General features: G+C 36.4%; 1 long non-coding RNA gene across 1 annotated transcript in view; it reads left to right on the top strand.

The window, feature by feature from the left end:
- LOC132693310 (uncharacterized) overlaps positions 1-26,395 on the top strand; it is a 29,125-nt gene extending 2,730 nt beyond the window's left edge. Inside the window, exon 3 of the long non-coding RNA XR_009616716.2 lies at positions 26,198-26,395. This is a non-coding gene — a long non-coding RNA (uncharacterized LOC132693310). The remainder of the gene's footprint in view (positions 1-26,197) is intronic.
- Positions 26,396-26,722: the final 327 nt, after the last annotated feature.

Here is a 26,722-nt window from a genome sequence, read left to right as displayed (position 1 = left end):
TTGCAGTGTTTATGAAAGGGGATCTGCTATCCAGAATTTCTTATGCTCCCAGGGTAGAGATTTAGCTGTACATTTTTGTTCTAGAATATTCCAGGAAGACACCTGGCATTGGCAGCCTTTTTAAGCTTAAGAGAATAGCTCTCATGAGTAAAAAGAAAAAAAAAGTTGACATTTCTTTCCAGAATATTTTCCAAGATGAAGTATTTATAAACTCAAGCCTTGGGGAAGTTTACCAAGTGGTGAAAAGAAGACGGTCATTCTAGACCCATTGAAATGAAGAGCATTCCAAGGAATTTTACCTTGCTGCTTCTGTTTTTCTGCAAAGTGAGCCATTCAGGCATTGCATCTTCTGAAATTTCCTCGCCTCTTTCAGGGAAGCATATTGGGGCAGAGCTTGCCAGCTGTCTGCTCCCTTTGCCTTCTGCTGCCATTATCCTGAGGTACCGCCCCACCTTCTGGCCCTCCAGCTTGTGGGGGGTGGGGAACAGGGAGGAGAACAGAACTCTTCCTGCCTCTGATATGCGTAACACAATGAAAAGAGCAGAAGGATATATATCTATACATATATTTGTCTCTCTCTACATATAGACATACATAGACTGATGATGTGAGTGTGTGCATGTATATGCTTGTGAATCCACATGCCCAGTGCCAGAATATCTCTATATGTATATATACACAGTATATATTCCATATGCTCTTTCTTTCTGCAGCACACATATGCAGCTGGGAATAACTACTGTGAAAAAAAAAATTACACACTTACCAAAGACAAATTATCAAGCACAATTAAGAATATATGGAATTTAGCTATTATAAATTCTTCTCATCTGCTGCTTGTCTTTATTATAACATGCCCCCCCAAATGCCCATACACCTTAAGAAAATATCTAGCATTTCATATTTCATGAATATAAAAAGACCTCCTTTTTCTAAATCTCATGTTTTATACTGCTCAGCCAGCATCACTGAGCTGGCTCTGGACTGACAACTAATGTAGTCAAAAGGCTTAAAGAAGCCCAATCGACACTCAGTGCTTACAAGATGGTTGCGTAGGTGCTGGAATGAGCAAAAAAGCACATAGTGTGAGCAGGTCAACAGATGAGAAGATTGAGTAATAGACAAATGTATGTAATGAATAGTATGTGCATGTCACTACACAAAAGCTCCTGGCACCTATTATGTCACTGAATCCTCAGAATGTCCCTGTGTGCTTGGTACCATTACTCTGTCCATTTTATAGATGAGTAAAGCAGGGCTTAGAGAGGTTCAACAACTGATCCCAGGGGCCAGCATCTGCCCAGATGTGTGTCTCCACAGCCCGTCTTTTTAGCTACCACTTTAGACTGCCTCTTGCTCAGGGTAAATTAAAACACCCCACATATATAAAAGCATATATTACTCATATAGAAATAGAAAAGCTTATGATACTAGTCTGGGTAGTACAAGTTAAACTCTCCTTTTAGATTCTTTTATATCATCCCTTTATTGTAAGCAGTTAAATGCACTGTGTGACCAATCAAGGTAATCTAAACTGGGTTACTGTAACTTCAGTTACAATAAATCAGATGTAAAAGTTTAATTTTGAAAATAATTCCAATAATTCCAATGTAAATTTAAAAGAGCATTAAAATAGCAAAAATACCTATTTTTTTCCCTACTGATGTATTCACTTTTACTGAAATTTATGGGGACAATAGTGGTTTATGGGCTCAGAAAGACACAATAAGGCAGATTCCTTCCCAGTGCTTATGTTGTTCTCCCAGGGGATTTAGATTGGGTATTCAACAGATGTATCAACCATTTTTGGCTGCTACAATACACCAAATATGCCTTTAGCAGCCTGAAAATGAAGGTGATTAAGCATGCGGAGGCCAAGTGACAAATGGCAGCTATCCTAACCATATCTCCATGAAGACTTCTTGTTTAGGAATTTATAAGAAAGTAATCACTTAGTAAGATCTATCACCCACTTCAAGAGCTTCAATTATTCATCTCACTAACACATTGAGTTCAATTCTCTTCAGTGTCTAAATTGCTTCCTGATATTAATTTAAGGGTTTGGGGAGGGATCCTAACTCATTTAGATCACTTGGTTCTGTTAAGACTTGTACAATATATTTCAGGAAAAGAGTCCATTCAGGCAATATTAAAAAAAAAAAAAAATGTTCAGCCCACAAACTTCTCACCAGCTTGTTCATCTACAAATTTCAGGAAGTAAGCCATATAGCAACTTAGTACATAATTCCTACAATTAAATGAAATACAGCATTGTCAAGAAAAATTTATGCCACCCTGAAAATTATGTTCCAGAAGTGAAGGACAGTTTTGCAGCAGTTATACAGGTATTTTGTTAGGGTTGTTGACAATTTAATAATCCCTAGATTTGGGGGGCCTTTTATTGTTTCTGTTAAAATCCAAATTATTAGTTTTATTTATGATTCCTTCATTTTTTAAAGCTTACAATCTAGAAGGAATTCCGATAGAGAGGTATTGTCCCATATAGTCAAAATACTCTGACATGTGAAATATATATAATTCTATGCAGATGTGATGATTACTCTAGTTATAAAATATTAAGTTTTAGAACCTGTGTATAGTAAATTAGGAACAAAACTGAGTTAAAAAATAGTCTAGAATTACTTCCTGGGCTTAACCTCTCTCTCTCTCTCTCTCTCTCTCTCTCTCTCTCTCTCTCTCTTTATGAAGGCAGAGTGACTGTCTATTCAAGAACTAGCTTGGTTAGAGGCTTTATTTTATATGTAAGCTAAAAACAATAATGAAAATCATATACACCTGTGTCAGTCAAAAATGGAAAACAGCTATACTTGAAATCATAGAATATTTCTTTCACAGAAAATACAATTTTGAAATCTCAACTAATCGTACCATTTTGTAACTAACATTTATTATTTACTATGTTTTACCCCAGCAGCTAAGTCCTCTGGTAGGTTCTCAATGTATTATCACACTTAATTCTTACAACAATCCTATGTAAGAGCTGATATTATACTATTTTTTTAGATGAGAAAACTGCGGCATAGAGATTTTTAAATGCCTTTCTGGGAATGTCTTAGTAAGAGACCAAATGAGAATAAGGACCAAAATGTCTAATTGCAAAACTAGAGAGCCTTTGTTCACTTTGATATCTGCCACTTCAGTCCGATTCTTACAGGAAGTCAAGTTTCATGAAATTTATCTGTTGAAGATTGAAGGTCAGGAAGTTCTAATATTTCTTTAAATATTTTTAGTTCAAACTTGATCAGAATGCCATGCTTAAAAGCCCTAATTTTACCTTTGTATGGTTGTTTGAAAAAGAATTATGCTTCAGTGTTAGACATTGACCTATACTGAGGATCATTATTAGAAGTATATAGGATCCATAATTGTATTATATAAAGGTTGTCGAAGATATCACTATCCCCACCAAAAGAGAATCTTTTTTTTAAATTAAAAACAATGTTTTTTATCTTTACAAAACAATATTAGTCTTTGTAGAAAAAATAGAAGACAGTATAAAAAATGAAGAAACGTGTTTAAAACACTCATAATCCCCACTACCTAGCGGTCACTAATGATAACTCTTTTGAAGATTTTTTATTTTTTTAAAGTAATCTCTACACCCAACACGGGGCTTGAACTCAGAACCCTGAGATCAAGAGTTCCATGCTCTACTGACTGAGCTAGCCAGGTACCCCTATTAAGCATAATCTTTGGAGTGTAACTTTCTTGGCCAATTTCCTATGCTAATATATTAAGGAATGTGTTGGATGTATTAATTTGCTCGGGTTGATGTAATAAAACGCCACATACGAGGGGGCTTAAACAATAGAAATTTATTTTCTCACAGTTCTGGAGGCTGGAAGTCCCAAGATCAAGGTGTCAGGAGGGTTGGTTTTGGTGAGGACAATCTTACTGTCTTGCAGATGACTGCCTTCTTGCTGTGCCCTCACATGGCCTTTCCTCTGTGTGCACATGGTGGGTGAAGGGTGAGGAGGCTGTGCGTGGGGGCACACACATCTCTGGCATCTCTTTCTCTTATAAACACATCAGTCCTATCAGATTAGGGCCCAACCTTATGAACTCATTTAACCTCAACTACCTCCTTAAAGGCCCCCCTCAAATTTAGTCACATTGCAGATTAGGGCTTCAATATATAAACTTTGGGGAGGGAGGGATACAGTTCAGTCCATAACATTATGTGTAGAATAATACATTATATATTACTTTGTAGCCCAATTTTTCTCAAACCAGTATATTGTGAACATCTTGCCATACCAAGAAGTACTTATCTATAGTTTCACTGTTATTCTGATAAATGAGATGGCCCATGACTTATGAAAATAAAATCTTAATTGTTGAGTCTTGAGAATATTTTAATTTTCCTTGATGGAGCCCTGTGTTGGGCTCCACACTGAGCCGCTGAGCATGGGGCCGGCTTGGGATTCTCTCTCTCTCCCTCATTCCCTGACCCTCCCCTCTTTCTTTCTCTCAAAATAAATATTTAAAAAATAATGACAACAAAGTGAAAATACTTTTTAGTAATATCTATTTCTTCTTTTGAGGATGGCCTGTTCATGTCCTTTATCTCTTTTTCTATTACAGGATTAATCTTTTTGTCATTAATATACTCGAGAACTGTTAACTTTTTGGGTGTCACATCTATTTTATTATTTTCCCAATTTATTTTCTTTTAATTTTACACATATATTCTGGTATTTTAAATATTTAGGTCACAATATCAGAAAAAGCATACTTCTCCAGGACAATAGTGTGTTTTTGTCTTATGGGCACTGTGCATTATTTAATTAATTTTGTTTCATTCTTTCCTCTGACCACAAATAAGTTTAAGAACAAATTTATAATCTACCCTTAACAACTACAGAAGCTGTGAAGTGTGTGCACTTCTGTAGGATTATACAGCCCTCCAGTATTTTCTTATATTTATTACCATTCATCAAAGTTTCCTTAAATATTTATGATACTATAACAGTGCGTGCATGTGTGTGTGTGTGTGTGTGTGTGTGTGTGTGTGTTGCAAGATGACTCAAATGACCTCTAAGTTTAGAATACACCTATTTGACTATTTTGAGTCAAATATTCATCGTTCGATCAAATCTAATAAATGAGAGGAAATCAACTTCAGTTGTAAACATTTCCTTTTCTTTTTTGAGACTTGGATATTTTTCCACAGTTTCTAAACTGGTTTAAAGATAATTCTGAAAGTAAAGCTCTGAAACTGTGAGTGCTAAATAACACCATTCAAATAGTTAGAAACTCCAGGGGAAAAAAAAATGATAGATACAATTTTAAAAATATTTGTTTAAAATTACTATAGATCAACAAATAAAATTTGTCTTGAAGTACATACATGCAATGATTTCAATATACCTAGCTTCCACACACATGAAAAGTTCACTGAAGTTGAATAGAGATATTCTTAGTTGATTAATAAAAGACTACATTAAATAACACACCATATGATTGTATGGTTCTAAGAAAAACTTAAACAGCTATAGAAACCACTTAGCAACCATATAGAACCATATAGAAACCACTTTATTGCAACACTGCAATAAGGATATATGGTGACATATACATAAACTTCTAGAATTCTAAATAAATAATAAATGTTCCTACACATTAACAAGCAGGTTCAATTGTTTACTAGTTCACAGCTTAATCCTGTATGCTTTTTGTTAACACGATGGCCAATAAAATGACTTTTGAAAGATGAAATTTCATTTTACATTCACATAAAGCCAGAAACCTAAAGTCCAGTTCAGGAAAACATTATAGAGCTCAGGGAAGAGTAAACACTGCCTACACATCACAGGATTCACCTGTTTGAAATGTAACGAAACAAAGGTATTAGAAAGGATACCACACGCTGACATTATTGCTTTGATTGCCTCACAATAGTGCTCATTGGGAAACATCTCTAAACAATAATCAGTTGAAAGTGGTTTAAATATTTATCATTTATTCTATGTCTATAAATTTCAGCCTAAATCTAGGAGTGATGTTTTAGAGAACTGAAGGCTAAAATGGAATATTTACATGGAATAGCTGAGGAGGGCAGATGGAGAGGATTTAAAACACAAAAGCCAATGAAAGGAGAAAAAAAAACCCAAACTAAATAGAATCATCTATAGATTCAATCACATAAAGATTAAAAAGTTCTAAACACTAAAAGCGATAAAAGTATCAAAATAAAAGTAAAAAAAAATACTTCCACATATATAACAGACAATAGATTATTTATTACCTGTAATATAGCAAGAGCTCTAACCAGTGTAAAAAATTGGTATCCTAGTAGAAAAGAGCAAAAGACAAAATCTGATGATTCATGGAGAAAGAAAAATAAATATGAGCACAGCAAATGATGATAATTAAAGTAATTGTAAATTAAAATAAGATTCCATATTTTATTTGTCAGTACTCAATATTGTTATAGAAAGTATTGAAATCAGCAATCTCATTCACTTCTGGTAAATTTGATGCTTCTATAAAGCAATTTTGTTACATGTAAGTGTTTTTGCTATATGTAAACACTGTAAATGTTTAATGGGTCAATAAATTAAAGATGAGCCATGCATTATATTTTAAAACCATTAAAAAATCTTATTTTCAAGATATACCATAAAACTTCTAAAAGATTTCATGAAAAATCTTAAGAAAAAAAAAACCAGGATATGAAATTCTACATATGCTCTGAAGCCAATTTGTAAAAAATAAAACAAAATAAAATATTTTTAAGTTATAATTTTTAAAAGATTTTTTTAATGTTTCTTCATTTTTCAGAGAGAGAGAGAGAGAGAGACAGAGAGAGAGAGAGAGAATGAGCAGGGGAGGGGCAGAGAGAGAGGGAGACACAGAATCTGAAACAGGCTCCAGGCTCTGAGCTGTCAGCAAGACAGAGCTCCACGTGGGGCTTGAACTCACAAACCATGAGATAATGACGTGAACTGAAGTCAGATGTTTTAATGGACTGAGCCACGCAGGCACCCCTAAATTTGTTTTTTTTAACTTTTATTTATTTTTGAGAGAGGGAGAGGCAGAGAGAGAGGGAGACAGAGAATCCCAAGCAGGTTCCACACTGTCAGTGCAGAACAAAATATGGGGTTTTAACTCAGAAACCACAAGATCATGACCTGAGCCAAAATCAAAAGTTGGATTTTATCTTTTTTTTAAATTTTTTTTAAAACATTTATTTATTTTTGAGACAGAGAGAGACAGAGCATGAACGGGGGAGGGTCAGAGAGAGAGAGGGAGACACAGAATCGGAAACAGGCTCCAGGCTCCGAGCTGTCAGCACAGAGCCCGACGCAGGGCTTGAACTCATGAACCACGAGATCATGACCTGAGCCGAAGTCAGACACTTAACCGACCGAGCCACCCAGGTGCCCCAAAAGTTGGATTTTAAACAACTGAGTCGGCCAGGCAACCACCCCCCCACCAAAAAAGTTATAAATTTAATATAAAATTGTATACACATACATGCAAATATATTTATTATACATAGCTTATTATACATCTATTTTCATGAATTTTTGACTTGGGACTTTGACTTCCTGAAAGCAACAAAGTACAGTGGAAAACAACTTTGTCATGAACTAATAAGAAAATGGAAGCACCCGCACCAATGAAAAACAAGGATTTCACAGTGAGTTGCATGGATAAAAGGTTTGCAAAAGATCAAGAATCTGACTGGAAGAACAAGAGGAATCAATGATAAGAAACTCAATTCAAGGAAAAACCATTTTTATACTTTTTTGAGTTGCTTCCGGTGATAGGGTCTCTAATTATGAATTTCATGCACTTTCTCACATGAAACTTTTCATTTCTCCTGTGGCTCCTATATAGAGAACAACTTCCCTAAATATTCTCCTAATGTCTACTCTCCTAAATAACTCCTACTTATCACTTAGGTCTTTAATGTTACTTCCTTCTGGAAGCCAAAAATCTGACCGGAACAAGTCAAGTCCCCAGTTTATACAATATCTTCACACTTTTATACAGTCTTATTGTTCTTATCACAAATGTAATTAAATAATTAAATGGATGATTAGTTGCTTAATGCCTTCTTCCTTCTTGCCCAGAACATAAGTTCTATGGAAGCAGGGACCAACTCCATTCTGTTCACTACTGTGTCCTTAAGGCCCAGCAAATACAGTAATAGGTAGCATATTACTGTATTCCAGGTACCCTTCTAAGTTCTTTAGGTATAGTAACTTGGTTAATCTTCACAGCAATCCTATAAGGAAGATACTAAAATGACCCTCATGGCCAAGGTCATACAACTATATTGAGTGATGAGACCAGGATTCAAACTCAGGCAGCCTGGATCTTAAACCACAACCCAAGCCTCCTTGTTATAGGTACCCCCATGAATATTTGAATGACTATTTGGAGAAATGAATGAGGAAATACATTAGCAATAAAGTGTATTTGTTTTGAATTAAGCACCAGCAGGGACATGTCTTGTAACAGCTGTAGCTCATCATTTCATGGTCACCTGATCATAATAGATGCATAGGACTCCAATCCTATAATGGAAATACCAAGAACAAAGCTCCATAGACACCCTCATTAGAAATTCAATTATAATGATTTCTTTAGAATAATAGACTATTTGAGCCTTTCGATTTCAATGACAGGAATCTGAAATTAAATTATTTGGCGTAAAGGCGTAAACAGTTTTATGATACATATATGCAACCACTCTAATTACAACAACTGACCAACCACAAAGCTGTCCCTTTTTTTTACATGCTCTTATTTCCTGTTGAAATCAGCTTTGAAAGGGGGTCTGTAATTGCAAACAAGTTGTGCAGAATAAACAAGCCATTATTGTAATGAGGATGATTCTTGCCGAGGATTATTTTTAAAAGCCAAATTATAGACTCCCAGTCTAAATTGTATCTGGTTTTTTATCACTTGCTTTCAAATTTGGTACTTATTTGCATTTTGCTTGACCTGCTAGTTAGAGCACAAGTTCACAGAGCCCCTTCTGAAGCTGTAATGAGCTTAGGTAATAACCACCATATAATTGTGTTCAACTGCATACAAGTGTTTACTTTTTACTACTGTGCGTCTGCCTCCAAGATTTTTGAGATGTAATTATGCATTGCAAAATTTGCATGTTGCCAACCTTGCTTGGACTATTTTTGCTATGTTTCACATTTAAACTGCTTAAGTGCATAAGTGGAGGTATAAAACAGCCAGGTTTTCCAGACTAGAAAATTACTGTTGCTTAAATGGCAGAATTTCTGCTCTGTGGTTTCCTATTTCCATGCCTTGCCTCAGCTACATATCTTTTTAACCATCTGTTTCTTTCTGGCGACCAGTGACAGGGAGGCAAGCAACTGTATCTGCATTACTATGTAGTTTGACATCTGGTATCTAAATCCAACCATAGTTTTTATTTGTGAATTGTTTAAATATAAGATCATATTAGTTACACTTGCAGATCCCTCTGCATTAACATCTTCAACTCTGCTTATGTTAGAATTGCATGTCATTTCCCATAAAGAGCACGTATGTTTTCCTGCAGGTTGCACAGAATTTGAGTATGTGAATGTGAAATTTTTTAAGTAGCAAAAATATATTACACATGAATTAAAATTGTAAATTTCAGATATGATAGAGGGACGTTCAACAGACATTACAATGTGCACATGCTTTTAAGTATTCCCAAGACTGCTCTTAAATGAATCCCAAAACTCTGTTGAAATAATAGTCATGACCATCTATGTGTCTTGCTGGACAAAAATACTACTGATGAAGGATCATTTGATAAACTATGCTATTCTTCCTAGAAGGGGAGGACTCTGCACTTTCTTGTTTTCCCCTTGGAGAGTGTGCCTTTGGGAAATGGCTAACTAGGGTTCGGGGGTAGCAGGAAGCCCCGGAGCTTAGTAGAAACCAAAACAATGAGGACAATAAACAATGGCTGTGGTCCCAGTAGTACCACTCATGACAGTTTACAAATAATAGTCATAATCTTCTCATAGCCCTTTAATTCTTCTTACTGGCTATTGACTTCCCTGCTTATTTGAGATCACTTGACAATTCAAGTGAGCCTAGAGCAATTTAGCTGGAAATAATAATTCTGCACTAAAAATACCCTCAGAAAAAGAGGCATGATTTTGGTAGTATTGTCCAGGGCACAAGAAAAGAGACAGCGAAACAACCTCCACCTCCTTAACGATGGCACAGACTCTACCTGGATCAAAGGGAGCCCCTTAAAACCAGTCCATTTCCATTTCTTGCTCCTCTGCTCTCTTACTCTCTTAAAGAGGTATACCATAATCTTGTGGTTATCATCACAGAAAGCAGATATGATATTTGTTTAACAAACCACCTGAGAAGTATTACTTTGCAGGCTCTATGGAAAAATTATTTAAAGAGCAAAACCAAAGTAAACCAGAGGCAAACATACCAGCTTTTTCAGCTGAAACTCTAAATTCCCATTAAATTCCCTTAAAAGTATTGAAATTACCATGCATAATCCTTCCTATCCACCCACCTACACCCTTTATCAGCCTACAGGAATTATATTTATCTTTTATGACTCAGCTCAAATGTCACTTCATCTGTGAAGTCTTCCTTGACTTGCTCAGAGTTAGGCGCTTTGATACAGCTTTCTTTTGTACTCTGAGATCATACTGAATTAGACCTACACTATACTGCACATTCCTCTATTCTTTAGACCAGTGTATTTAGGTCGTTTGCTTACACAACAGTACTAGTCAACTACTGCCATAACAAGGCAGTATAAGAAGCACAGTAATACCAGTGGCATAGAACAAGCAGCATTTAGTTTTACTCCCAGGTCTGTGGGTCTGGTCGGTACTCTGTTCTGCATGTTTCATGTGTTGTTCAAGCTAAGTGGCAAAAGACAAGGAGAAGCTCCTCTTAAAGAAACAGAATGACAAAGGCACACAAGCTGAATTATGGGCCGCCTTGTAAGCCTTGGATCAAAACCGGGACACTGTCACTTCTGCCCATATATCATTGGCCAAAGCAAATCAGATGACCAAGTCTAAAGTGAAAGGATAAAGGGGCGCCTGGGTGGCTCAGTCTGTTGAGCGTCCGACTTTGGCTCAGGTCATGATCTCATGGTCAGTGGGTTGGAGTCCCACATCGGGCTCTGTGCTGACAGCTCAGAGCCTGGAAGCTGCTTCAGATTCTCCCTCTCTCTCTCTCTCTCTTCTCCCTCTCAAAAATAAACATTAAAAAATTAAATAAATAAATAAATAAATAAATAAATAAATAAATAAATTGAAAGGATAAAAAGTACACTGCATCCATAATGAAGTCATAGTACAGATATAGATACAGGGAGGGAGGGAAAAACATTAGGGCTAATAATTCAACCTACTTCCATTCTAGTACAGCAATATCACACATTCAATAGTGGTTTGTTGGATGAATAGATAAAACCAAAAATCTTCAAGATAAATCCAAAGTTGTAAAAATAGAATATACCTTCTTAAAAAAATATATATCCTGGTGTTTAAACTTCTCTATGCTAAGCCTTGAGTTATCCATTTTACCTTATTTGGAATTAAATGCCTTTATTAGTTTCCTGTTGTTGCTGTAATCGACTAGTACAAATTTAGTGGCTTAAAACAACACAAATATATGCTCTTACAATTGTGGAGATTGGAAGTCCGAAATGGACCTCCCTGGGCTAGAGTCAAAGTGTCGGCAAGACTACATTCCTTTTGGAGACTCTGGGGAAAAATTCATTTCTTTGCCTTTTGAGCTTCTAAAGGTTGTCTGTATTCCTTGCTTCATGGCCCCCTTCCAGCTTCAAAGCCAGTGAATGCCAGTCAGGTCTTTTCTCCTGTCACATCACTCTTCCACCTTCCTCTTCCACTTTTAAAGGACCCTTATGATTACATAGGGCACAGCCAGATAAACCAAGATAATCTCCCTATTTTAAATTCAGCTAATTAGCAACCTTAATTCCATTGACAACCTTAAATTTTCTGCCATATAACCTAATATATTCACAAATTCCATGGAGTAGAATGCAAACATCTCAAGGTAGAGGGAGGGGGGAGGTTAGAAACAGTTATTCTGTGTACCACATGGCTATAACGTATATGATGGAAAAAGCACAGATCCAGGAAATAGTTGGTTTGAGTCTTAGGACTAACCAGAAGTAGTAAATTGGACAGTCCCTTTAAGTTTCAGTCATTTCTGGTGAAATGAAAAGTTGTCCTAGCTGATCTCTAAGGCTCCTTCCAACTCAAATTCCCTTGATTTTATGAATATAGTACATCCAATTAAACCTTAGTATGAGAAGAGATTAAAGCCTAATTCATCATCATAAAAAGAATGAGGTAAAAGCTTACATGTGTTATGGGAACACAGAGGAGGGTCATTAATAATTCTCTCTAGGTGGCTACAGAGGCTTCATGGAGGAGATGAGATCTAGGCTTACATGCCTCTGGGGTGTAAGGACAAAAGCATTCTGGTCATGGGAACCAATGCAAAGGGCAGAGGGACTGAAAGGGCATCGGTTATGTAAGGGCATCAGCCATGCAGAGTAGAGAGAAATTCTGCGTGGACAGAGCATTAGATGTAGGAGAAGATGCTGGAAGTATAGAGTAAAACCAAATTGCGATGCCTTCTGTGGGCAAAGGAGACACACTATTTCTTTTTATTATTATTAGGCAAAGGAATGACATAATAAGCTTTGTATGTTTTATAAAGATAATGCAGGAATAGTGAAAGAAGTTCTTTTTACTGCTTTAGTCTCTTTAACATTCTAGGTGGCCGTGCTTCCTTGAAATAGCTTACCAAGTATCATAAAATTGTTTTCTTAAAGATCTAAAAAGTCAAAAAAAATAATATAGTTTGTTTGAATCTAAGCTTATTATTATCTTTGTAAAAATATCCATTTATTTAGAATAAAAAGATATTTCAAACTTACTTTTTAAAATAGAAGTATCAACTGAGTAAGGTCATCCATATAAGTAAATTTTAGAGAATTAAATAAACTCTGAGCCCCAAATTACATTCATCCTCACTCTAAGTGACCACCTGCTATATTTATCCATCTCTTACTGTCAAGTCTTTCTGGAGAGTTCAATCATATAGGTGTTGGTCTACTCTCTGCTATAAGCAGGATCCAAAGCTCCGGGGTATTGAATTGTCAAATAATACTATCTCGTCTTATCAGAAACACAAGGGAACATGTTATTCCAATTGAATCCCTCACTATTCTGTACTAAGGATGTATTCAGATAAGAGAGGGTTCTTGTTGGGGTGAGAGCCTCTCCCACCTGACAGCAGGGTGGAGCACGCAGTCACTCAGGGCATCCTTGACACAAACTGTCTGGATTCAAACTTGACTCCACCACTTATTTGTGCAACATTGAACAATTCACTGCACTACTCTACATCTTAGTTTCTCCATCTATAATATATAGATGGATAAAAATAATACATACCTCACAAGGGTGTTATAAGCATCAGAGAAGTTAATATCTATAACGTGCTTAGAAGATAGGTCTCATAGAAGTGTTTATAAAATAAACACCCCAGGGGTGCCTGGGTGGCTCAGCCAGTTGAGCATCCGACTTTGGCTCAGGTCGTGATCTCACAGTTCGTGAGTTTGAGCCCCGCATCAGGCTCTGTGCTGACAGCTTGGAGCCTGCAGCCTGCTTTGGATTCTGGGTCTCCCTCTCTCTCTGCTCCTCCCCCATTCATGCTGTGTCTCTCTCTCTCCTTCAAAAATAAATAAAAACATTTTTAAAAATTTAAAATAAACACCCCAGGGGCACCTGGGTGTCTCAGGCTATTAAGCCTCAGACTCCTGATATTGGCTCAGGTCCTGATCTTGCGGTTGTGAGAGCAAGCCCAGCATCAGGCCCTGTGCTGACAGTGCTTAGGATTTCCTCTCCCCCTCCCTCTCTCTTAAAAAATAAAAAATAAACAAACAAACTTTAAAAATAAAAAATAAAATAAAATAAAATAAAATAAAATAAAATAAAAAACACCCCAGACTGCTAGGCATGTGAGAAAGATCAACCTTATACTTGCTTATGCCCCTAGAGTAGGATTTTCTGATCCTTACAGCACAACATAACCCTATTTGATACATGCACCACCTAAAGCCTTCCAAAACCTGGCCCTTTACTTCCTTTCTAAATTCACTCCTCTTCTGTCCCTCCACTCCGTCTGCCCTACTTTGCCCCTCCCTAAGTTTCCAGAGTCATCGCATTAAATCTTCCATTCATCCTTAAAAGTAACCCACACTGGACCTTCAACATTACATCATGCAGAATGACTTTATTACTTTTCTTTATATGTATGTTCCTTTTACTAAAGTGAAAACAGTTCTTCCAGGGAAAGAAATGGTTGTGTTTTTTTTGTTTGTTTTTTGTTTTTTGTTTTTTTACCAGCTTATCTTCAGTGTCTGGCACAGCAACCGTAGCAGCATGATTAAATTATCAGGAAATGTTAAATGAATAAAGGAATCACTATTCTGATTCTTGCCATCAGGCCATTAAGTTATTAAGTTATTAACAGTTTAATCTGTGCTTTTATTATTTTTAAAATATTTATATTTGAGAGAGCGAGAGAGAGACAGTGAGCAGGGGAGGGACAGGGAGAGAGGGACAGAGGATCTGAAGCAGACTCTGCACTGTCAGCACAGAGCCTGATGCAGGGCTCCAACTCACGAACCATGAGATCATGACCTGAGCTGAAGTTAGAAGCTTAACCGACTGAGTCACCCAGGTTGGGCACCCAGGTGCCCAACAGTTTAATCTATGCTTTTAGAGTAAAACATTTAAAGAAAGCACAGTGTGGTGAATGTTCTAAATTGTAACGCCCCATTTGTTATCAGATATTTTATTCTTATATTTGAAAGTCTCTTCAAATGGTGGTTGTTTTTTTTTTTAATTTCACATATTAGGCCAAATAGAAATGAGATGTTTACTCTAAAATACTTTTACAAAATCTTTTTTGTAAAAGCAATCCAAGAAGAGTAAGAACTTTTTTCCTTATAAGCACATTATTGTTTTTTAGTATTGCAATTCACAGAGGAATAACTTTCATGTTTCTATTATGTTTGAATCTGAATTTTCTCCCAAATTATAAAATACTAATATCAACATAAAAAATGATAAATGCTTTACTTTCTGTTTAGATATGTTTATTAAATACTTTATGTGCTTCATGTATAACTGTCTTTTTGCTACCCAATGTCAGTTACAGCACCCATCTCAATTGAAACCTTCTATAATTCTCTGCAAGGGTTCTATACTTTTCTCTTTCCAATTATTGCTACCTTTATTGCTGTCAGTGACTCCTATATCAACTACCACTCCTCTTTCAACTCATGAAGTTCTTACTCTATTGATTATTTTTTGTCTCTTCTGTATCTTCAGACTTATCCTTTCCATTAACTCCTGCCTCTCAAAAAATTTTGTCTTAGTTTGGGATCCTTAGAAGCAGACCCTTAGAGAAGGGGTCAAGTATAAGCATTTTATTTGGAAGGCAATGCCACGAAACAGGGAGGGTAATGACAATGCAGATCACAACTGGTCTTCCAGCTTCTGGTCTTGACCCCCCCTCATCCATTCTACTTACTACTACCAGAATAATCTTTCTAAAATGTTTAATCATCTCTTGCTTAAAATCTTCCATGTTTGTTATCATTTTCCAGGTATAAGCCAAGCTGTTATGAATGGCCCTCTCCATCCTGCCTCCACCTGTCTTTCCAAGTGTGCTTCCTGCTATTTTTTCATCAAGCTATGTAGAAGCTCCCTAATAAGCCACATCCAAACCAAACCCATTGCACTGTCATTGTTTGCAGGTGTATCATACCTGCTTAACCTGATAGATTCAGGATGCCCACAAGAGTAGTATGTAGGTCCCAACTTTGGTATCATAAAAGATCATAAGAAAACAAGTTTTCAGTTATTTAACAATCACTGAGCTATTCTAAGTACAAAACTATGAGAATGAAGAAGACACAGAACTGTCTCAAGGAGCCTTATTTTAGAAGGAAAGTATTGGAGGGGTGGAAAACTTTCCCCTTCTTCCCTTCTAGGTTTTCGGGTCTAATAATTAAATTGACATAAGACAGATTAACAGAAGAAAAACAAATTTACTACTTAGGGGAGTGCCAGGAAAATATGAGACTCCCCTTGACAGTCTGGTAATTGAGGCTTGTCTACTATCCTGAGCTAACGAGAAGGGGATGGGAATCTGGGGCTTCAAAAGGGAGAAAGACAATTCACAGGAAGACAAGAAGAGCAAAAGTTTGGTAAACAAATGTTTTCCATGTCATGCAGATAATTCTTTCTGATATAAAAAGTTGTCTCTGGTAATAGCTCTCTTCCTGGTACAGCCCCCCTATTGAAATTCTTTCAGGCAGTTAAAGGGGACTCTTACTGAGTCTGCTGAGCCCTGATTATCTTAAACTCAAAATAATCCACACACCAAAGGGTGGCATATTCTGTTCCCCTCAGTATGAATAAAGATGACTTTAAAGCCAGGTGCAGAGCTATACATATGATAAATGAGATACAGTTACACAGGTGTAGGAGTTCAAGGCAGCGAGAGAAAAGAAATTGTACCTTACATTGGACTTTTCCAATTTTGAGTAGCTCTTAAGTACTTAAAAACCCCCTTTGGAAGAAAACACCTTTATTTAGGAAAAACAAATGAAAGGACTTGGTTCCCTTGACATGATGATTATGAGTACTCTCTAAGACTCATCTTATAAATCCAGACTTTATTTCCATCAGTGTGATTTCATCACAAAGGTCTAGCATTTATTCACTCATTCACTTTAATACATCTTGAGAATCTTCCGTGCAAAATAAGATGTGCCAAGAGACAAATCATAGGAACAATAGGAGGTTAAGTTTTTACATTTACATCTCCAAAGGGTATAATTTTTCATCATTAACCGTTATGATTATATATTTTAAATTAAAGTTTGTAACTTTACATTGCTATTTTAACACTCTGTTTGCCTTCCCTTAACGATAATTTTGTTTTACTTGTAGCTCGCTGTTTCAATGACAACTTTGTAATATGTAAAGCAAGACTAAATGTCCTGACTAGTTGTAGATGAACAAAAGGAGGGTGGGAACAGATCCAAAGAAAGGAGAGAAAAGTCATTACAAGTAAAACATAAACAATCCAGATTTAACACTGGATTTGTTTTGTTGTTGTTGATGTTAATGCATTTTCTCACAAGCATTTCTTTTTTTTTTAAATTTTTTTTAATGTTTATTTATGCTTGAGAGAGAGAGAGAGAGAGAGAGAGACAGAGCATGAGCGGGGGAGGGTCAGAGAGAGAGAGAGAGGGAGACACAGAATCCCAAGGAGGGTCCAGGCCCAGAGCCGTCAGCACAGAGCCCGACGCGGGCCCCAAACTCACGGACTGCGAGATCATGATCTGAGCTGAAGTCGGATGCTCAACCAACTGAGCCACCCAGGCACCCCATTCTCACAAGTATTTCTAAGTATCAACTATCACAAGCAAGTTCAATTTACTAAAATGCATAAATGGTCTGCATGTTAAATACTGAAGGTTACAAAAATAAACCCATCTTAAAAATCCTTCCCAATAAACACAAAGAAAAATTGCATGCCATCAAATGACACAGCAGGAAATGCAGAGTTTCCATACTTAGTAGAAATTGTTAACATTTTACACCTCAGGAGTAACTGTAATGCTCAGCATTTAAACAGCTGCAGTCAGTGAGAAGAACAACTAAAATATTACTTTTTACTGTGCAGCATTTTTGATTTCTTATTTGTCTTCGATAATATGCAATGCTGCAGTTCCCCTGTAATGCTTGTGAACTGAGTTATTAAATAAATGACTCCAGCCCTGGGCAGCAGTGGGCCATGACATGCAGCTATTTGCACTCACAATGCAAATTCAGCTGGATGGATGAGCCTGGCACCGTACATCCTCATTGGGATGTTCGTTAGCGTCACTTTACAGCTGTCAGGAGTGATATCTGTTATTCAGCTCAACCCAGGCTCCGAGAAAGAACTCTAAGGCAAATGATGGTAACACATGGAACATTATTTGAGAAAAAGCAAACCTATCTAAAAGCCAAATGGTAAAAATAAAATAAAATAAAATCATCACTTCATCTTAGAGGATTAAAACATAATAATAAAAATAATTACAGATTAGAGCCAGACAAAGGATGCCCACTCAACCTTATCTAAAAGAGTTCTGTGACAGTTTATTATACTAGTTCCCAAATCATACATTTGTTTCTGAGCCTGCACTGAGTTGCTCAAGTATATAAATATCATTGCTCTCATGATGCTCCTCTGGTGTTATCATATGCACTTTAATACTCAGGGGAAGTTAGGAGCCTCTCAGCTTTCCCTACATACACTCTAGATAATGTAGGGGCTTTGAGGAAAGAGAAGATGAAGCCCTGTAGGAACAGAAGCTGACTTGTCACTGACACTGGGCAGCCCACCAAAACCTCTCCATCCTTGGAACTAGTACAATTTTTATCTCCATTTATCAAAATCTATCTCTTAGTCGTCTTATCTTCTTATCAACTAGGTCTTCTCCTTCCCATTAGAATTGTAGTTTGGTTTTTTTTATTGTTTTATTTTTTTCATGTTTATTTATTTTGAGAGAGAGCACGCACATGCGCATGCCAGAGGGGTAGGGGCAGAGACTGAGAGGGACAGAGAGAATCCCAAGCTGTCTCCGTGCTGTCAGCACAGAGCCCGACACCGGGCTCAATCTCATGAACCATGAGATCACGACCTGAGCTGAAATCAAGAGTTGGACGCTTAACCAACTGAGTCACCCAGGCACCCTGAGAATTACAATTTTGGTACAACTAAGAATGTGCCATTTTATGTCTCCAGCTCAGCTTAAACCAGTGCTGTGCACTGACTGGCTTTTAATAAGTAGTTGTTTGAAACCTCTGATAAATAGCTGTTCAGAGTATGAAAAGCAATGATAATACCAGATTGACAATTCTTCTGTCCACAGTTCTTCATCCACAAGGTGGTCATCTTGCCCCCCAAAGACTCCATTTCTCCTGTTGTCTGTTGAATGAAATATCAACTCAGATATCCCTTTGGCAGAAAGAATCCTGCCAAGAGTTTAGGATTCCTGAGTCATTCCCAAGGTATTTCTGTACTCAGAAATGTTTAGATTCCTATTTGAATTCACCTTCAACACATAATATCATTCCCATTGTTGCCAAACTCAACAGGTATTTTGATATGTATTCATAGTCTTTTAGAAGACATTTCAATATCAAAGGGTGGGTGGGAATGGGGAGGAGGGAACAACGAGGGCTCCCTTAAAAATGAGTGGGCTTGTAGTATTCTCAGTGCAATGTTGCCTGAACAGCAAATGACCTGAAATATCTCCACATGGATCACATGAAACCTTTAACAAGACATTTCTCAAGAAAATGGCACCCCAGAAACACATACATGTGTGAGGACACACACACCACTCACACACAAAACACTGTTTTTAATAGCCAAGGGCACTTTGGCACAATGCGGGGCGGTGGTTGTCAACATAAACAGATGGTCAAAGAAGTGGGCAAACACTTCGTGTGAACTAGTTCCATAAATGAAGTTCTTTATTTCATTTTAAATGCCATACTTACTTAACCAGCTTTCAGACAAGATGATACATGTAGCCAGTTGGAAAGAGTTCCCTGCCAGGCTTCTGTGTTTTTATGACAAAATTAAAAGTCCACAGATGGAATAACTCAAAGCTAATTCTTACAGAGTTTGTTTAGTTAGAATGGGGGAAAAAAGAGAATACCATATTGCTTCAAATTAAAGCCATATCTACACAATGAGAGATTTTTAATTGGGAAGGAAAGACCTAGAAACAGCTTTTGAAAGAAATAGCAAGTCTGTTTTTTATTTTACAAGAGAATTATTTATCCATTAAAATAGCAACTTCCCCCAAAGAGTTTGAGGACCATCTAGGAAACTCCTGATTCCAAACTCAACTCCAAACATCCTAACATCCCTGCAATCAATTCTTGGAAAAATATCAGCATGCCACTTCATCTGCCTTCTGAAGATATACTGTCTTCCCATCATGACTTCACTAGCCACTAAATTTCAAAGCCCCTGAGAAAGAATCCTGTATGTGAAGAAAGGTACTGATAGGAAATGCAGAGAAGACCATCTGTGTTGGCATTGTGCATTCTGTGAAAGTTTGTGACTTTGTTAGATGTTTAGCTGGTTTCTTTAGTGAGAAATGAAATTGAACCAATGTTTTGTTAAACATGGTAGCCCATGTATAAAAGCATGAAATGTATACCATACTGCCTATTGGAGAAAAAGAAGTAAAAAGAGAACACAAAATGAAAGGAAAAGGTCTTACATGAACCATATCAAATGGAACATATTACTAAAACTACAGTTAAAAACAAACTTAAGCATATAAAATTCAGTATGAAAACAATGCTACAAAGAAGTTTTATCTACAGCTTTTTCCATGTAGTAAACACCCACTCAGAAGTCCAACAATAAATAAAGGAAAAAAAAAGTTGTAGTCAATAAAATAATTATTTTGGTCAACAAAATATAAAAGAAACTGTCCTCACTTCTTGCCAATTAATGAATTTGACTTGATACAATTGCTGTTTTCAGGTAAATTTAAGTGTCTATGTTACATAAAGAAAGGAAACTTACATACCAGCTTCTATTTCTCTTCTAGAAATATATGTGCTTATTTCTGCAAAAGACACTGGTGGGGGGAAGAAAGTTCCTAGCAAAAAAAAACCTATGTATGAATTTGCTAGGAAAACAGCTGTTCTTCCAGAATACTGCTCTGCTCTCCCAGACTCATGGAGCCTGAGTAAGCTCTAACCAATGCATAAATTAAAGCCCTAAGTAAAACACTAGATCTTTCTCCTCTCTACTTGGCACCCAGCAGTTAAAGCAGCGGTTCTAAGGTGTTTCATACCCACAGAAATCTGAGTGAATGGAACACACTGAATCAAAAGTTCTATGCTACTCAGTGAACAATTCACCTGTGATTTCAATTTCTGTGAGAATTGGCCTTGTTATTTTTTTAATTGCAACTATTTTTAAATGTATATTTATTAATGAGAAAGGCAACAAGGTTTGGATGAAATATGTCAAAATAAAAATGGTTTTGTTATGATAGGGACAAAATTGGGGACTTAAAAATTTTTAATGTCTCCATAACATTTATTTTAATACACTCTACTTGATCTAGATACTTCTAACAATATAGGTTCTCTCTCTGTAAAACTATTAATTCTTTGAAAAAGTTTTATTCTGATGATGAGTAATTTGCACTAATTCTTCTGTATTTTTGTTGCTTTTATTTTAGTTCACTAAGTTTTTTTATTTTAATTCCAGTATGGTTAACATAACAGTGCTAAATTAGTTTCAAGTGTACAAAATAGTGATTCAGTAGTTTTATATCTCATTACTCATTGCTCATTGTGATAAGTGTACTCTTAACACCCTTCACCTATTTCACCCATCCCTTTGTTACCTAATACTTCCTGTTTTCCATCTGATTATCTTGTATTTTAGGAATTCTTTTCAGTGACTTTGTTTCCTCTAAACTAGTTTACATCCTTGCATAAGAATTCCAGGCAGTATCATTGTACCTGTTCATCCTATTTTAAAAACTTCTTTACCATTCAGAAAAGGCTGTTTCTTCAATCTTTATCTACTGTTTCAGGACAGGACTCTAGGATTACCTGAAAATTAGCATTTATCTTTTTTTTTTAAGTTTATTTATTTATTTTTGAAACAGACAGAGACAGTGTAAGTGGGAGATGGGGGGGGGGGGGGCGGGGAGGAAGAGACAGAGACAGAGAGAGAGACAGAGAGAGAAAATCCCAAACAGGCTGTGCACTGGCAGCACAGAGCCCAATGCAGGGCTCGAACTCAGGAAACTGTGAGCTTATGACCTAACCTGAAATCAAGAGTCAGATGCTTAACTGACTGAACCATCCAGGCGCCCCAGCATTTATCTTAATACACTATGTCAAAACAAGCTGCAATATTTCACTTACTGCTGGAAAAGTGCTCTGCAGACATTAATTGTTCAGGAGAGGCAACTTTGGATATGTTTTGATTGTTAAAGAATCATCAGATCTTTAAAGAGAAGACAGAAACCATCTCTGATTTATGTGGCTCTTAATAGAAATGTAGATGACATAAAGAACGTGAAAGCCAATATTCTCCATGCTTACAATAAGTACTATTATTCAAGTAGAGCAGATATTAAACAGTGAAAGACAAAACTCAGTGTGTGATACAATTCAATCCTCATTTAAAATTACTTTTTGATGAAAACCAGAAATCATAAATATTACATTACCACAATCAGAAATTTAAAACAACCTTATAATGTTAGAGGAACAGGTATACTACAAAAAAAAAAATACTGCCTTGCATATACAAGGGCAGAAAAAGATGGCAGTCATACTGGAATAAAAGCCAATTACAGACATTGGAGATGGGCAGTATAGGCATATCTCATTTTATTGTGCTTTGTTTTTACTGTGTTTTCCAGATACCACATTGGGCAAATCTATTACCACCATTTTTCCAACAGCATTTCCTTACTTCATGTCTTTGTGCCACATTTTGGTAATTCTCACAACATTTCAAACTTTTTAGTTATTACTGCATTTGTTACAGTGATCTGTGATCAGTGTACACCTTACCGAAAGTTCAGATGATGGTTACCACTTTTTAACTATAAAGTATTTAATTAACATGTGTATATTGTTTTTTAGAGATGATGCTATTGCACATTTAAGAGACTACATTGTAATGTAAGCATAACTTTATATGTACTAGGAAACTAAAAAATTCATTTGACTGCTTTATTCCATAATCACTTTGTTGTGGTGTTTTGGAACCAAACCCACAATATCCCTGAGGTATGTCTGTTATATCATGCACTCCCTCAGGGTATTAGAATATATGCCTATTATAATCATGCACTCCCTCAGGGTATTAGAATATATAGCAAGACAGCATCCTAGTGAAATCTTGAGAGATTTTTCTTTCCTCAGTGGTTAAGAGCTCATCTCTTATTTGTGAAGAGTTTCTCAAAATGCTGATTATTGATACATGCAAATATTTCCCTGGCCAAACATGGTTAAGAATTACTGGATTAAGGAGATTTCTCAATTGCAGGACTTCTTAAAGCATCATATATTAATGTGCAAAATAAATCTCCCAATAAGAAGCTTCTATTTTGAGCTTCTCGATTTATTTAACCACAAAACACTTTTAACCCAGTGTGAGCATTAATGTTCCACAGAAGTTGTTAAAAAATGGCAGTTTTTACTACTGTAATTTCTTAGGCCCCACTATTTCTAACTAAACTTTATTTACCATCTGAAGAGCAAGCACTTAAAAACATTATAGTTTCCGTCTGTGAGGAATTTGTTTCTTCCATTTTAGATTTTTGGCATTGTAGGCAAAGCCAAAATGGAACTTTTTTCCTAAGGTGAAATAACATTTAAGAAGAAAGTGGGAGGGAGAGTAGAAATCATATATGTAGTAGAACTATATATATATAGTCGTTTTCTTCATACAAGGAGGACTCATACAGTATTTGAGATCGTGCTAAGATCTATGCAGATCCTTTAACACATTCCAAATCTATGTTCAAAGAGGGGAAAATGTTATCACCACAAGAACAACTTTTCTTAACTATACCTAGATAATTCCTATAAAGACATTATAGAGTAAAAGCTCCAAGAAGTTAGGGACTTTGTACACCATTGTTTCTACAGAGTTCTAGAACAAGGCTTGGCACAGAGGAGGAGCTCAATAAATATTTGTTGAGTAATTGATTTAATTAATAAATCCAAAGTACTTAATACAAACTATTATGGTATAAAATTATAGTTTAAATTCAGGTCTAAGATTTTTTAGATGTTTAGTGGATAATAGAGAAATTATTTAGCTTCTGTGTATGGAATTGCCATTGGCACCAGCTATTGAAAAGCACTTTATTATTCTTTCTCAGCAGAAATTCATCCATTAGAATGATGAGTGAAGTGCTCATTAGTCAACCTGAATACTAAAAGTGGTAGAGGTTAGCTCACTCAAAGCCTGACCTTTCCAAACATTTTGCTTCTTAAAAAAAAAAAAAATAGACAACACTTCCCTCCCTAATCTTCCTTCTTTGATCCTCTGGTTAATTGGGGAACAATCTCTCTTTTTACTTTGCCAAATATTGCAGAGTATTTTCAGTAAATGTCACCATAAATTGAAAGTGACACTAACATGGTAGATGGGTTTCATTTTCTGATCACGTGTAATGAACTTAGTCATTGCTCTTGTGCTTCCCCTATTAGTATTGATTTTCCAATTTGATAATGGATGACAGGAAAAGATTCATTTAAACATTCTCACCCTTTGGCCTTACCAGGAGCTTAATTGTTGCCATGAATACGTAACAGAGATTTTTTAATACCTTAAAAATAAACATTTATGCTACAATTCTGGTTGTGTTGTGCCCTCGTTATCCTTATATTTAATATTGCAGAAATGATTAATTTAGAATGCTGGTGAAGCAGGGGAAAAACCAATAGGTCTATGATTACTAACCTCCTTCACCCGTAGGACAATTTCTGTCCCAGCAATCATCGCGTATGATTCTGGATGCATCATTTAATTTTTCTGATCCTTGATTTTTGTCTCTAAAAGTGGAATACACCTAGGTCATGGAATTTCTTTAAGGATTAATTCAGAACATATATAAAATGATTTCACTGAAAATACGTCTAAGTATTTCCATTCAGATGCTTTATCTCAAGTATGTGGTAAAATTATGAGGCTATCAGCAGCCCTTAACAAAAGGGCTACATTTTAGTAAGTGAGTCCTATACTAGGCACAGAATAAGGTGGCGACACCACTCACACACCAACTTCAATTCCATATTTTAGTGTAAAACTAGTATCATCTTAAGTTAAGAGCTTTAACCTTTTCCTCTTTCAAAATCAGGCAAAACAAGAGAACATAGAATCAGGAGCAGGCTACATAGCTTCAAATGCACAGCACAAGGTCAGAGACTAATAAACTACAAGACTGTTAGCCAAGAAACTTAACTATAATGTGCCCCTGGAGTAAAATTCCTCCTTAATGTAAACCACCTTATGGTCTTTCAGTCTCCTTCCTGCTCAGTATAATCAATCATGACCAGAGCGTGTGTAATTTCTTCGAGAACTTTCTAAGGAGTGAAGGAAAATCTCTGGGAACCAGACTTAACTACAACAGGGCACAGAGTTCCACAGCAGCTAGACAGCAGCTCCTGGGCTTTGCCACCCACATAGTGCACTCGGGGCAAGTGTGCAGGTGGCAGATGGCTCCCTGACCGCTTCCTCTTTACGTTTACATAGCAGAAAACTGAGGACCTTCAGATGTGGTCAAAGAATGTCATGGACAGAATCTGGATACAGAGGCACATCCTTCATAGCAAGTAGGGATCGTTGCAGGCAAGCAGAGAAGAACTCTGACTTCATTCATCTATAATCTGGGAATAGTTGGTTATATAAACTATAAATTTGTGACCTCCTAAACGTTTCACACTTTTGGAGAAAACATATGTGGCTTGTATATATTGCCTTATATTTTATAATTCCTTTTATTAGTGTGATTCATCTCACTTTTTTAAGGGTAAAGTTTTGTATTTTTATTCTTTCACCTGAAATGACAAACTCCATTCTTTCATTTTCAACAGGTTAAAGAACATATACACACTCAAAATCACCATGAAAGATCTCATCACTTTTTATGGGGAAATAGCACGCTTGTGTTACTGCATTTGCCCTGGGTTTCTGCTTGGTCTGGGATGAAAGAAATGTTTCCTTTTGTTTCCTGAGAAAGAATTATTTGACCATGAAAGCTTCAGTTTCATCTCGCAGTCTCCTGCCTCACCCAGAGGCTCTAAAGGATTTCTACCACTGTGAGGTCACTCAGAGAGTAGTAAACAATGGCTTTGCTAAAATGGTATTTGAAAACCATTGTGTATTTCTGGACTGTCTTTGAAAATAACACACCTTACTAGAGTTTTAAAAAGAACATAGTCAGTAATATGACAAAATGTAAATACTCTTCAAAGCAAATATTCTTGGACCACTGCCTTAAAATTACTTCACCATATTTTATTTTTAACATTCACAGATCTGGCATGGAAGAGAGTGGCTAAAACAACTTTCCCAATGTCAAGTTGCAGAATTTTCCACTCTCCTGAGTATTATCTAATTATTACAGATGACTGCTACTTCTCTACAGAAAGTGACCCTGGAACAAACAACAACAACAAAACCCAAGAATATAGAACATGATATGTGAAAAATGTTAAAATCCTATACTTCTAATACCATGAAATAAATATCATGAGTTTTCAAATCTGTTTGAATGATCATATCATACTAACCTTTATACAAAACCTGTCAGTGGCTTCCACTTGCATAAGACCCTAATAATGCCTGCAACAGTCATGACCGACCGAACAGCGCAAGCCCGAACTTTCTCCTCCCTCTCCCCACCAGCCCTTGTCCTTTTTGCTCTCTGTGCTCCAGTCTCATTGGCCTTCTTTCACTTCCAGGAATTCCCCAGGGTGCTTCGTGTCTTAGAGCATTTATATACACATGCTACTCTTTCTGTAAGGCTTTCTGTCATTCTCTGCATGACGGTCTCCTCATC

Source organism: Panthera onca, chromosome B1, assembly GCF_046562875.1.
Source record: "Panthera onca isolate mPanOnc1 chromosome B1, mPanOnc1 haplotype 2, whole genome shotgun sequence".
NCBI lineage: Eukaryota > Metazoa > Chordata > Mammalia > Carnivora > Felidae > Panthera > Panthera onca.
Note: the sequence above shows the minus strand (reverse complement) of the source record. Positions and strands in the feature narration are given on the sequence as shown.